The sequence below is a fragment of the Leopardus geoffroyi genome, chromosome C2 (assembly GCF_018350155.1).
Source record: "Leopardus geoffroyi isolate Oge1 chromosome C2, O.geoffroyi_Oge1_pat1.0, whole genome shotgun sequence".
Lineage (NCBI taxonomy): Eukaryota > Metazoa > Chordata > Mammalia > Carnivora > Felidae > Leopardus > Leopardus geoffroyi.
The window spans coordinates 88,413,450-88,424,873 of NC_059333.1; the positions used below are offsets into that span (position 1 = coordinate 88,413,450).

General features: G+C 38.6%; 1 protein-coding gene across 2 annotated transcripts in view; it reads right to left on the reverse strand.

Annotated features, from left to right (window-relative positions):
- Window positions 1-5,401, reverse strand: part of KCNMB2 (potassium calcium-activated channel subfamily M regulatory beta subunit 2) — a 237,676-nt gene extending 232,275 nt beyond the window's left edge. For both annotated transcript variants that reach the window (XM_045502919.1, XM_045502918.1), the window contains exon 1: window positions 4,912-5,401. The gene's annotated coding sequence lies outside the window, so the exon portion shown is untranslated. The remainder of the gene's footprint in view (window positions 1-4,911) is intronic.
- Window positions 5,402-11,424: the final 6,023 nt, after the last annotated feature.

Below are 11,424 nucleotides of genomic sequence, written 5' to 3' on the forward strand. Positions count from 1 at the left end.
TTCATCTTCTCTCTTATCACCAACAGAGGGCAGAGAAAATATAGATAATGTTTATGTCCGTAGTTAAAATCTTTTTGTTTTAACATTATTTATTATTGAGAGACAGAGAGAGACAGAGCATGAGCAGGGGAGGGGCTGAGAGGTGGGGAGACACAGAATCCGAAGTAGGCTCCAGGCTCTGAGCTGTCAGCACAGAGCCTGACACGGGGCTCGAACTCACGGACCATAAGATCATGACCTGAGCCGAAGTCGGATGCTTAACCGACCGAGCTACCCAGGCACCCCTGTTTATGTCCATAGTTATAGGTACAGATCTGTGAAGATGTCTTTTCAAAAAAGAAGTCATCTTCAGATAAGATCAAATTCAGGCAAATTGAATTTTTATTTGTTTTGACATAGATTGGAATCAGTGATATTTTTTTCCCGCATGTGTAGAGAGGAGAAAGAAAAGCATCTTGATAAATCTCCTTGACTTTCCTCAAGGTGTTCAGTATCTTTCTCTTTGGAAAAAGCAACAGGGTGTTATGACACAGCTTTGACCCTGAGGTTGACAAGCTTATGCCTGGGGCCTAATGCTACTGATAGATTTTGATGGGGACAAACATTCAGTTCCTGTATTCAGCAGCTTGTTCATTCATATGACAATTGATGCTATAGATACATCCGGGAACATAACAAAGTCACTGTTCTAGAGTTTACATTCTAGCAGGAGAGAGACGGACAATAAAAACTCAACATATAATATGTTGGGGGATAATCTGGTATGCTGCAGAGAAAAACCTGGGACTTGGAATAGGAAGCTTGTGAGAGGGTACGATTTAAAAGACCTACAGGAAAGTCTTCTCTGATAAAGAGACATTTGGCAGAAACCTGAAGAAAGTGAGGGTCTGAGTCATGTGGCTGTGTAGGGAAAAAGTTTTCCAGGCAGTGGGCATAGGCTCTGAGGTTTGAGAGGATGTGGCAGGTTTGAGGAAAAGTCAGGAGGCCAGTGTGGCTAAAGAGTGCTGAAGGGAGGATGGAAGCAGAGGGAGTGAGGGAAGAACCCAGGGCTGATCACATGTAGCTTGTGGACCACTGTAAGGATCTCGCTTTTATCTGTGGTCAGATGGGAAGATGTTGGACACTTTCGAGCACAAGATACTATGGTTTAAGTTCAATGTTGAAACAAACCGGGTCTTGGATACAGAATGGAATATGTGGATAGGAGCTGGGGAGACAGAAGCAAAAGGTCAAGAATGGTGAACCTATTGCAATAATCTGAGAGTTGGTGGTAACCTGCCCAGAGTGGTAGCAGTGGGGATAATAATTACATTCTAGGTACAGTTTGAAAGTAGAAGCAATGGGATCTTCTGCTATGTGTGAAAGGAAGAAAAGATTTGAAGAGGATTCCAAAATGTTTCTTCTGAGCAAGTGGCAAAATGGAGTTTCCATTTACATACATGGGAAAAAATATGGGAGGATGGCATTTTGTGTGGAAATTCAGAATTTGATTTTGAACATGTTGAGTGTGAGGTGCCTATAAGACATGTATGTGGAAGTGTTATATAGATAGGTGAATATGTAAGTCTAGGTTAGGGATCAGAATCTGTGACATGTCTGTGTATGGATAGTTTCTAAGGTCCTGAGATGAGGTTGGACTCATTTAGGGAGTAAGTAGAGATAAAGAAGAGATGTATAGTTGATCCATGGAGTGCTCCAACCTTTAAAGATTTAGAAGATAATTAGGAGCCAGCAAAAGAGATTGGAAAATTCTCTGCCTGTAAAGTAGGGAAAATCAAACACACAAACACACACACACACACACAGACACAAACACACACACACACACACACACACGTACACACACTCTTTTTCTGGTAAATCTGAGCTAAGAAGTCAGTCTACTGGGAAGGGTAATGCTGAGTTTTTCATGACATGCCAAGAAACTGAAGGAGAAAAGGGCTCTGATAGGGGAATAGCACTTCTCTTCGGTTTTGGTTGGACTGACAAACGATTTTAGAATTTGGGGTGAAGATAAAGTAGATGACATGAAGTATGATAATGGGGAAAATGAGCAACATGGTTATAAAAGGAGATAAAGAAACCTGTATGATATAAGTCTCCTTGTGACTATGAATATACCTGCTTTTTGAAAAAAAATTAGGAACTCTAAACGAATGAATAAAGAGAATAGAATGCACCAATAATACACACCAAGATAACTTCTAACATTTTGGTATACTTTTTTCTAGTTTTTTCGTACACACACACACACACACACATATATATATATATATATATATATATATAAATTAGGATTATATTGTAGATACATTATTATAGTCTGTCTTTGAATTGGATATAATAGTAAAACTATTCTTGGAAGGTTCATTTGTCATTCTGTTTTGGTGAGAGGAGAGAGACGATCAAAGAGAAGACGGTGCTAGGTTGAGAAATGTCTGGTCCAATATCAACCAATAAAGTCAAATGATGGCTGTATGTGTATATGAGAGAGACACACAGTAAGGGCGATTGTGGACTTGGTGAGTTGTGTCTTGGTGACTGATACATTGGTTGTGCTATGCATGGGGGCTGAGAAGACAAGGCTGACTAAAGCTTTGCCTATTTTTTACATCAGGGTGGATTTCGGACTTATTTTCCTGGACAGCTGGAGAATTGGTGTTTTTTTCATTGCTAGATGTAGCAGAAACTGAAAGGGGAAAATATGTATAAATGCTTTGGCTGATATCTATCGATGTAAAGAGGTAATGAAATGAATTTGTGACACAAAGTAGGTTGTTTTGACTAAATTACTTGGTTTGCCTTTCCCTACAGCTTACAAAGAAAATAAATTCCATATCTCCCCTATATTTTTGAGGTTCTAGATACATATACCATCAAGATTTAATATAGGAACTTTTCCCATATATCTGTGAACATTTTGAAAGGATATTTTAGTTAATCAGTGAAGTGTTATGAGCATGATGATAGCAAAATAATTTCTCTTATTGACAAGTTTTATGGCATGGATTACCTCTAAAATAAATACTTGATGAGATTAGATTCAGAAGATATTGGTTAAGACCAGAGCCAGTGAAAATCTCTTTCAAATAAATAATGAAAACAATAGAAATAATATTCAGTTGTAAACTTCTGACAGCAGTATGTAAAATGTGTGTGTGTGTGTGTGTGTGTGTGTGTGTGTGTGTGTGTGTGTGTTTCTGTTTGTGTATTGCGAGCTCTCTTTTCATGTATGGGTTCTTGACTGGGGAGCACAATTGGCTAGAGAATGGGACTTTACAAGGTCAAGGTCACACATTCCACTGGCCACGTAGAGGCAGAAAACTATGTCACAATCATCAACTGCATCAGAAATTCTATATAGTCATTTCATGGACTGATGCTCTTGGTCACATAACTAGACAAGAGAGTTTGGCTGGTTCAATCATATTCATCAGGAAAAAGAGACACACAACTTCAAGCTATATGCTTTAGGCTATAGTGTATTGTCATACACTATAGGGCAATGATTTCAACTTTGTGAATGGCAGTATATACACAGAAGCTCCCAAATGTACAAACTCAATTGCATTAGAAAAGAGAAAAGCCCTACTTAGTCTTAATCCCAATATTTAGCTGAAAACAAGCATACTATAATTGTCTTTCACTTTTTTCCTAGTTAATACTGCATCAATAGCAAAGTTTTAGAAGAATATCACATTCTTTTATGAATGTACTATTCTATGTATCTCTGTTATTCATTATAATCAAATCAATGCATCAGAACATAGGCTTTTTCAAGATCTAAAGCAGCATCTTTACATTTCGGAGTTTGTGAAGTCCATCAGGGAAATAACGCAAGAGCACTGAGAAATTCACTCACTACGTTTCTGCCACTTCACGTTGAGGGTCATATGCAATGACAAATACTGAAACTTGCACCAGAGATCAAGTTGGTGAAACATTATTTTCTGACCATTATATTTTTGCTTTAAAAATCTCAACCTATGATTTCCTGACAAGTCCTTTTCTGATCGAGCTATCTATACCAGTCCTATAATAAAGTACAAAGCAGTGTAAGTTCCTCTGCAAATCCACTCGTTATCTGCTGGACTTTGGAAGCCAACTGCCCTCTCATCTTTCAAGGAGAATTATGCTTTTATGCTATTCATTAAAAGAAGAAGAAGAAGAAAGGAAAAAGGTAAAACGCCAAGTCCATAACCTCTAACGAATCACTATTTCCATCTGCAGCCCGGCAGTAGTCTAAAAGCAGGAGCAGGAACAGAGAGAAAAGCCCCTTCTTTTAATCTAAAACTCTTGCTCTGCTTTAGCAAAAACCATTAACACAAACAGTGTGGATCAGCCTTTCCCTATGCAAAATGGACGAAGGTACCCAATTTTCTTTTATAATAAATCCGAAGTAGTTCTTTATCAGGGAAATCCGTTGTAATCTTTGAATTTCCCCTTTTAAAAATTAGACTCTGGCTATCAAAGCATGTTGGCCATGGGAATAAAATATTTATCTAACAGGTTTCCAGTCTTAACGACCACTTCCTATTCTTTATTTTTCTTAGACCTTTATGCCTCCCACCTACCAAAGTCTTCACTCAACCCTACCAACAGCCCAGCTGGCACCACAGATAAGAAACTGTTTTTTCCGTGACCTCTAAGCATTCTACTCCAAGGGAAAAGCAACGTGGAATGCACACTCAGCAGGCTACGAGCCTGGAGCCAGTTTGTCCTCGAGGCATTTCTGCCATAAAATATAATACTATCCACTGTGTTTTGCTCTAAGCCCATCCGTTCCCCACTCCCCTCTCTCCCCTTCCTGCTCTCACTCCGCACCTGGCTGCAATTCACGACCCGCACCGCACAATGCAAACAAAAGCCCAAAACAGCAACAGATTCCTTTGTTTTACATGCAAATCCTACCTCCGGTAGTTGTCACATCTTCCTCAAAAGCCACGCTTAATTTTTAATGACAGCGATCCAGTGCAGTCCTCCAAATAGCCACGGGTAATCATCATTGCCTCTCGTGCCTAAAGCTTTTCTGGACCATTAATGTCACAACCCTTGCTAACTCATAGCTTTAATACTCTCTGCTCAAAATGTCTGAAAGAGTTTGGGAGGACAATAGTGACAGGCACGCTAGACAGCCATGCTTGAAATTAGTTATCAGAAGCTCCGTTAAAGCTGCTTCATACTGTTTTTAAAGCGTGCAGGAGGTAGGATTTATTAGCCTATGATAGGCATGCTGTTTCTGTTTTTATTAAATACTGTAATAGGCTGTCTGTTAGCAATGCTGTGATAGGTCCAACATCACTTCCCACTGCTTTCGAATTCTCATATTAAAAAGGGAGAGAGGACTCAGACTTCCTTGGGAGACCGAGAGGGACACCACCCTGCCTACTGGATCAGATTTCCAGATCCTCTATAACCGCAGGAGGAAGAATTCCTTGTGCAAATGATATTTTTACATGGAAAGTGAAGTTGGGATAAAAACACTCTAGGATTCCCCAAACAATTCTCTCACTCCCAGCAAGGGATTCCTGCTCTTCCCAGTTACAAAAATAAATGTTCTCTGGAGTCAGATAAAAGAATCAGTCCCCATGGGAAATGCTCTCATTATTACTGAGGTAGGAGTCAGGGTATGCATATATGCAAAATCTCAAATGATGTATCAAATGGACTGAATGGATCAATGAGCACATTCATTATTTCATGCGGATTTGCAGAGCTTTGTGTTACAGTTTGAAGCAATCACATGTGTGCACTCCTGTCAAAGTGCAAAGAACGAAAGGTGGGGGGGAGGGGGGGGATCCACATTGGGCAGTCATGATCATGAAAGATGGAAGGAGGATTTCCTACCATTGGTCAGAGATGAGGCTGGAAATGCTACTCGGAAAAGTTGCTAAGTACTTTTCCAAATAAGGAAACAGAAAAAAGTTCTTGGTAGTTCACAGTAACACAGAGAATGTGTTATGCTTCAACTACCCAGATTTTGTCCTTTTTTTATAGTGTTCTTTCTCCCCTCCTGCTATCCCAGGAGCAATAGTTATGTAGTAGTTGCTATGGAAACCGAGTGGTCGCTCCAGCAGAGGGGCTGAGGAAGGGCGGCAGATGGAATACGGACTGATGGAAATGTACTATGTCGGTCTATAGAATTGAAAATAAGGAGTGATTAATGAACACACAAAACTACTACCAAACAAAATCACAAAGGGAGTGATTGTAAATCACCATTATTTAATTACTTGTCGTTCTGTTATCTGGAAATGCTATTATGATCACAGCTTCCATTATTTGATTATATGTAAGAACCGAATACCTGAATTGCTTAGATGCCTGATAAAAAAAAAAAAAGACACTTTTTTGTTTTTTCTGCCTTTTTTTTTTCTTTCAAATTCCTGGTTGTCAGTTTGAATATGCCTTGATTGTATGTGAATTTTAGTTATTACTTGACTGGTCACAATTTCTTCTCAGGAATAAAGTGTGATTTAGTGGGAACATCTCCTTGTATCACAAACCATAGCCATGTTTCATTCTGAGTGAGCATCCTTGTAGTGGTTTCTCTGAGGCAAAATCAAAATCTAAGCTGAATTTCAGTAAATAACTGTTTCCACGATGTTGGGGGGCAGAGAAGATTTTATTTTTTCATTTTCACATTTGCAGTTCTTCAAATAGAGAAAAAAAAAATATATATATTTTGTATTCCATGTCCAACATCTTTCACCAGCCTCATGATCATACACAAGAAACTATTTCTTACCAGAGTAATTAAAATTTCACAGTTGTAAGGAGTCTGGGAATACAAAATTATCATCTAGAGTGCCTCAGCTTCATAGTTCGTAATTGGAGTAACTGACACCTTTGAAGGGAGAGCTCAAAAATACCAAAATAAAATTGTTGGGAGGCAATTCTTCAGGATTTTATGAAAATCCCGTTTTTATATAGGCAAGCATATCATCCAAAAATTTGCAATGGAAGAAGGATTATATCAGGGAGAAAGGATTTATGATATACTCTTTAAAAATGATGAGAGAGTAATATTATATATTGAATATCCCAAATATCTTTTTCAAATGTAGGAAAGTATTTAATCACTGTATATGACAATCTAAACACCATTAACCACACCGTGTATGATTTGCAGCGATGGGGAGAGAGTCACAAAACTCCCTCCGTTGGATATTTCCCTCCAAATCCTACGCGTGTTTAATTCAGGAAATAGCTGATACTCCTACATGAGACAAATAGACAAGATTTGGTTCCTGGGATGAAAGGAGAGGGCGGGTCTGGGGCAGAGATAGTTTGTGGTGCTTTGGGGAGACTCTGTCCCTGTCAGAGCAAAGGTCACTTGATCTCTCTGAAGATGAGGGGGGTTACTGAAGGGACTCCTCAGATGGGTATGGGGTGGGGTGAGGTGGAAGGAGGTAATGGACGAGGAGCAGGGAATGTGGAAAGGGAGCTGAATGGAGGGAAAGAAGAGGGAGAGCGATCTATGAGGGAGGGAGGAAGGAAGGAATTTCTTGAGAGGTGGCATAGTGTCAGAAGAGGACCCAGGCTTTGAAATAAGGAGCCCTGATTTTTGACCCTCGGTTCTGTTAGCCTGGTTGGGGTCTTGTGTAAAATGGGATGCTAACATGTCTGTTGTAAGACTGAAGTGACAATGGCATGGGACATGACACACATGTCCCTTTGGGACATGTCCATGTCCCTTTGGCATGGGACAAAGGAGTGAAGCTCTTTGTAAACTGAATGCTAATATAAGTGCTAGTTATACATGAGCAGGAAGAAAGAGGGCAACCAGGAAGGAGGGGGTACAGTGGGACAGAAGAGGAGTAAAGGAAGGGCAGGAAGAGAAGGAGGTGGGGCTGGGGAAGACAGAGGGGTAAGTGGAAGAGACTTTCTTCTGTTGAATCATGTAAGACAGAATTTCTTTCTTGCTGCTTGTTTTCTGGATCCCACTCCAATAACTGTTGCTTTATCGTTCTCCCCCTTTAATGAAGTTTCAGATAATAAAGTGTTCGGAGCTCACACCTTTTTCAACAAGAGAAAAACTTACGCTGAATTTGTTGAAAAGCATGTACTACCATTTCAAAAACAGCTGATCTGAGGATTGAATTTAGTAATTCTTAGCATTGCTGTTTTGGATGGTTCCCTGGAGAATGAAGTTTGGGGCAGCAGAAGGCAGGAACTGAAGTGATATTTCAGAGCTATATTGCCAAACACATTCAGCAAGAGTACCTTGTGCATCTGTAACTTGATAACATTTTCAACAGCATCTGCTTTCTGAATGCACATTAAAAAAAAAAACTTGTTCTGGAAAGAATTTGTGTATGTTAACAAATATTAGGTTGAGAACCGGAGCCTGGGTGAGAGTGATGTGATCACATATGCAGAGAATTTGCAGTTTACATGCACAGCCTGTAAGTTAAACAGTTTAATGAATGGAATGATGAATGCATAATTTCATTATGAGTCATCACTATTAAAATAAAAAAAAATTGATAGATACCTAACCAGAAAGTGTAGCTATCTGTTGCAGATACAAGTGCTAATTATATTTCGGAGTATATAATTTATGCTCTGAATAATAGAGTAACTGCTTTTCCTCTGTTGTGACTATTTTTTCTAGGAACAACAGGAAAGTTACTTTAGAAACCACTTCCTTCCTGTTATATTCCTGTGAATGCTGAAGCTGACTCACTCTGAAGTCCAAGTTTAGATCCATGCAAGAGGCATACTCCAGTATAAATGTGAAATTTTAGCCCTAGAAAAAAATTAAAACAGTGGAAGACAATGTGACATTTAAAGCACAGTGTCTGATTTCCAGGACACAATGAGGTGCCTTTCATTGGTCTACATCACTTTTCATAAAGATTTTCCTTCCGATTAGAGGTTAAAAAAATTTAGTAGTAAAATGATAGTTTTGAAAACTTCACATTTATATATATTCCCATACATCATATTCGATCGTCAGAACAAAGTTATCGGGAGGCAGGGCCAATTTTAATAGTCCCATTTCCTTTTGGAGCGCCTGAGGGTGAGGGAGGTGAAATGTTTTTCCAAGATCACATAACCTGTACGTATGTCTTCTCACTCATAATCCAGTGTAATTTTTACTACACGAAAATTTATACCTAGTTCCTGATATTTCTCCTAGAAATATTCAGAAATATGAGCACTAGGAGAATTTTTTTAACTATTAAAATCCTAAGAGTTTCCTGCTGTATTTTTTTTTTTCTTTTCATCTGGCATATGTTCATGCCTGGATTTTTGCTTTTTGTATCACAGCTCTTTCCATTTTTAAGATACAGTGGGTAAACCTTTTTAAAAGGTAAACTATAGATTGTCACAATTCTGCTAATTACGGAATTGACACTGAATATAATTTCATGTTCTTGGCAGTAGCTGAACAGGAATCTTTGATCTACGGGCCTGGAAGCACAAACCCACCTAGTAAGGCAATGAGTTGGATCATCTTCTTGGATTCTTTGATTGTGTTTCTGTCTACTTAAACATTAGGGAAGGTCTTGCAGAAACTCCTCCCCCTTCCTGTCAGCAGTTAGAACTTTCTGCAGGCTCTAGTGAATTACCATTCTGTATGCTTACAGTTGAAACGGGAAAAGGAGGTAGATAATTATATAATACACACATCAATTAATTTATCTGAATTTCCAGAAGAGTAGAAAACTCCTGTCTAGCATGCCCCCTCCCACCAGCAAGCACAGATAGAGATGCCGGAGCCTTGCTTGGATGCCCATGAAAGACCACTGGCAGCAGCTAGTTTAACCCAACTTTTTGAGGCTATCATTCTTTGGCTGAGCCATTGCATTTGGCAGACAGTTTATTGGGGCCGTGTCTCCATCCTTCTGAAACCTGTCAGAGTAGTGGACATAAATCAGCTTAAAAATAAAACATAAAATAGAGCATTGACAATTGTTGGAGTTTTATTTCATTTGGATTCTCCAACTTCCCAGGGCCTAGCTGCAGTCTTCCTGCTTACCGGAAACATATTCTATGTGGCATTGTAGCACTCAGGGCACGGTGGATCTATGTGCAGTCAATGAGAAGCTGATTGCTAGTCTCTGTGATGATGATGATGATGATGATGACGACGACTTATGTGCTACAGTAATATGTACTCTCTACGTAACATAGCATTAGATAAAATACCTGCTGCTTTCAGTGTAAGTTAATTAAAAGACCTCTGTCTTTGGGGTGCTTGGGTGGCTCAATTGGTTAAGTGTCTGACTGACTCTTGACTTCAGCTCAGGTTATGATCTCACAATTTGTGAGTTTGAGGCCCACGTCAGGCTCTGTATGAGATTCTCTTGCTCACCCTCTCTCTCTGTTCCTCCCCCAGTTGTGGTTGCTCGCTCGGTCTCTCTCTCTCTCTCTCTCTCTCTCTCAAAATAAATAAACATTAAAAAAAGACCTCTTCCTTAAAAACAAAACAAAAAAATCCTTTATATGAAGAAGACTCTGAGATTAGGTACAAAGGACAAAGATTTACATGTATGTTGGTGTTTATATTCATTTGTATATTTTAATTCACTTTATGTTGCTAGATTCTTAGGGTGGGGGAAGAAACCCTTGACAAAAAAAATGCTTTTTAGCTAGTGTGTAAACATGGATTGTAAAAGGTCCTACAGTACAGAACTATAGGAAAATCCTAATAAATCTATTACATCTTTGTTGACTGGAGAATTTCTAAGTGTTTACTCCATGCTAGACCTCTAGGAAAGTTTTAACTATTTCAGTATTTCATAATTTACTTAGACAAAGAATGAGCAAAATGGATGTCAACAAATACATTTGTATACTGAAATGTATTTGTGAGGTTGCTTTTAGCAAGGGTATCTTATCAAGGTTGGATATGATCGTGGTTTCACTGCATGTTGCGTTTTTTCTCCTTATATGCAAAATACAGTTTTAACTCTGATTTAAAAAGTGACATATGTTCATTTGCTCCTGGTTGCAAATTACGCATATAGAAAATATAAATCAAATTCTCCTGTGATCCTATAATCCACAGAAAATTTCTATTATTTTTTCTAACTTAAATCCAAGTTAGTTAACATAGTGTAATAATGATTTTAAGAATAGAACTTAGTGATTCATCACTTACATCTAATATCCAGTGCTCATCCCAACAAGTGCCCTCCTTAATGCCCATCACTCATTTAGTCCATCCACCCACTGAACACCCTGCCAATTTCCATTATTAGTAGTTAAAAACTAAGATTATATTACATATGTACTTTTATGTTAATTTTCTCTTTGACATTATCACATTTTCCATGTTACTTTGAAATCTTCAAATCCTTTTTAATGGGTGCATGTATTTTGTCATGTGGATCTTCCCTTATTTAAAAAAAAAAAGCCTGTCATTGAACACACAGATTATTTGGAGTATTTTTCTTTAGCATAACACTTTAC